Source organism: Crinia signifera, chromosome 3 (genome assembly GCF_055691185.1).
Source record: "Crinia signifera chromosome 3, ASM5569118v1, whole genome shotgun sequence".
Lineage (NCBI taxonomy): Eukaryota > Metazoa > Chordata > Amphibia > Anura > Myobatrachidae > Crinia > Crinia signifera.
This window is the reverse complement of record NC_139219.1, coordinates 287,582,488-287,585,655: the sequence shown is the minus strand read 5'-3', so window position 1 is coordinate 287,585,655 and position 3,168 is coordinate 287,582,488. Positions and strand designations below refer to the sequence as shown.

At 41.7% G+C, this 3,168-nt stretch overlaps 1 protein-coding gene across 1 annotated transcript in view; it reads left to right on the top strand.

Moving 5' to 3' along the window:
• The first annotated feature begins 632 nt into the window (after positions 1 to 632).
• LOC146064656 (alpha-1,4-N-acetylglucosaminyltransferase-like) overlaps positions 633 to 3,168 on the top strand; it is an 86,551-nt gene continuing 84,015 nt past the window's right edge. The window contains exon 1 of the mRNA XM_083178416.1: positions 633 to 765. The gene's annotated coding sequence lies outside the window, so the exon portion shown is untranslated. The remainder of the gene's footprint in view (positions 766 to 3,168) is intronic.

Below are 3,168 nucleotides of genomic sequence, written 5' to 3'. Positions count from 1 at the left end.
GGGCCAAGGTCGACATGACTTAAGGTCGAATTTGCATAAAGGTCGACATGAGGAAGGTCCACTGGTCATAAGGTCGGCATCGGGTTTTTCACTGATTTTTGAGCCGACATGTGCCGACAGGCGGTATTTCATGCCCTACCATCCACTAGGGCGTGGAGAAGGTTATTAAAGCTGTGGCGAGCGAAGCGAGCCACCATGCCCGAAGCATTGCGAGCGAAGCGAGGGTCCGATTCTCATTGCCAACTGTGTCCATGTCGACTGTGTCGACATTCGGATAAAAAACAGTGAAAACCCCATGTCGACCTTATGACCAGTCGACCTTCCTCATGTCGACCTTTATGCAAATTCGACCTTAAGTCATGTCGACCTTGGCCCATGTCGACCTTAAGTCAGGTCGACCTTCCTGCCAGTCGACCTAGTGGGGTCGACCTAATGACTGTAGACCTAAGTTCATTCTGACAGATGTACCGATTCCGAAAGATCATGTTACTGCTCAGTGCAGTACTTGTAAATGACACTAGATGCCGCCACCTTCATTGTGCCGTTCTATCTACCAGACATTGGCTATAAAGAACTTCGCACAAACTGAAACAAGCTAAGAGATGTTTTTCAGTTTAGAGTCAGAACTTACGAGCACTCAGCACAGAGAACAACCAAGAGAAAGTGGGGGAGAGTCCGGAGTGTGTATTCCAGAGTACCCAATGTAGAGCGCTTTAAAAATCTCAAAATAGCTGGAGAGAGCCTGGGATCCCACAGAGGAACTGAGTGAGTTTTATTTTTATGTGTGTTATCTAGTCTTTCTCTCTCTCTGTCTAAATAAAAGAAAGATAGGTAGATTTTTTTGCACACGTAACATAACAAATTAATCAGCAGTCTCCTGCAGAATCCTAGTCACATCGCATCTGGAAAAATTTAATCCTGGGCCAAGGTTTGCTGCTATCACCTAAGGACCCAGCCCAGTGCCAAGCTTGTGGAGCCTGTAGGGTGGATCTTTTTTTGGACACTCTGCTCTTACCATCTGTGGCTCCACCACCTACACTGGGTGAGAGGGGATTTTATATGTTTTTCTTTTTTGTCCTTTTGCTTCAATGATGTTTTTAATGTGATTGTTTTTATTCTTCTACCAATAAATACCTACCTTGTTAAGTTTACACCCTTTGCGCCCAAGGAATCTTGTGTGTAATGAGCCCAGGTGCAAAAAATCCAAGTTCACAATATTTAACATGGCAGTGGATGACAGGGAAAAGCAGTGTGCGACAGGTGAAGCAGTGGGCCCCAGTGCACTGCACCTGCTGCGCCAATGGTAGTTCTTCCTCTGGAGCCAATATAGCAGCGTCAGCCAAATTCTTGAAACTAAAAAATATTGTATAATACAGTTCAAAGTAGGTAGGTGTGCGTACACACATAGTAGGTGTGCGCACACACACACACATATATATATATATATTGTGTGTGTATATATATATATATATATATATATATATATATATATATATATATATACCAGGGTTTGGTTTCGTGAGGGTAACCCACGCACTGTGCTGTATTCGGTGCTAGCAGCGGCACCAGCTGTTCGACCTGGTGCGACTTGTGTCAATAAGTATACAAAAAAGGGGTTTGTGGTGCCACGCTCTGCTCCTATTGTTCTCTTTGTTGGTGTGCTTTGCAGAGGAAATGATAACTGGCAAATGTTGTGTACAATATGCAACATTTGCCAGTTGTCATTTCCTCTTGCAAAGCACACCAACAAAGGGAACAATAGGAGCGGAGCGCGGCACCACAAACCTCTTTTTTATATACCAGGCTTGTTGGAGAGGATATGCCTGATCGCACCATGTATCATCTGTACCATGAGTAGCTATAATTTTCCTGTTTTCTATTGATTTTTGCATACAGTATGCCATGTCTCAATAAATGTTTTGCATTTTTAACTAATATATATATATATATAGACGTCCAGGATGGATCTGCACTCATCCAGCTCAATCAGCTGCCCTGTGTGCCTTTGTTAGAATAGTTTATACGGCAATAGGATCCACACAACACAGGTAAGTAAATCCAAACACGGCACTGCCAGGACTTGGGTAAAAAGGCTCTATATTGTCCTAGGGGACAATAAAGAGCCTTTTTATCCAAGTCTAGGACAATAAAGAGCCTTTTTACCCAAGTCCTGGCAGTGCCGTGTTTGGATTTACATATATATATATATATATATATATATATATATATATATATATATATATATAAAAAGTGAGGCGCCACTTGACTTGTGACCTAAAATTACATATGCATGCCCTTATTGGGTTAAAACATGGAAATATGGGACAGATTTTTAAGACTATAAATAGTGTCTATTACACAGAAAAAATAATAGGACAATGCAAACAGACAGGTATTACTTTATTTATCTAGGGCGTCAGCTATCCCCTAAATATTATCGCCGTGGTGAGTGGCGTTTAAGAAAAAAATGATAACAAAGAATAGGGGTTCAGTGACTAAATATGAACTGCATAGTAAACACCAAGGTGTAAAAAAAAATATGTTTATTATAAATGGTAAGCACAAAGTGCACAACACAAAAATCTAGGTCGACGTCGGTTTAGGTCAACAGGTCATTAGGTCGACAATCAAAAGTTTGACATGAGGTTTTTTACTGTTTTTTGAGCCGACATGTGTCAACAGGCGGTATTTCATGCCCTACCATCCATTACGGCATGGTGGGAGCATAAAATTGTGTGCCCGAAGCATAGCGAGCGAAGGCGGTGCACTTCAAACTGTGTCCATGTCGACATTCGTCAAAAAAAAAAAAAAAACAGTGAAAAACCCCAGGTCGACCTTTTGACTGTCGACCTTGCCCATGTCAACCTAATGCTTGTGTCGACATAAACCCATGTCGCCCTAGACCCATGTTGACCTTGCTGCATGTAGACCAAGTGGTGTCGACCCAATGCTTGTCGACTTAGTTCTTGTAGACCAAATGACCGTATCCCTTATGGCAAGCCTCCCAAATGTACATATCCACGTTGATACTGTAGTTACTACTTTCGCAATCTCCCTGACATACTTTTTTTTAATATATTCTAAGTGGATTCTGATACTTTGCACAAGCTAATATATAAATATAGTACTGTATGTGTGCCAGAATATGAGGTACTTAGGGTGTGTCCC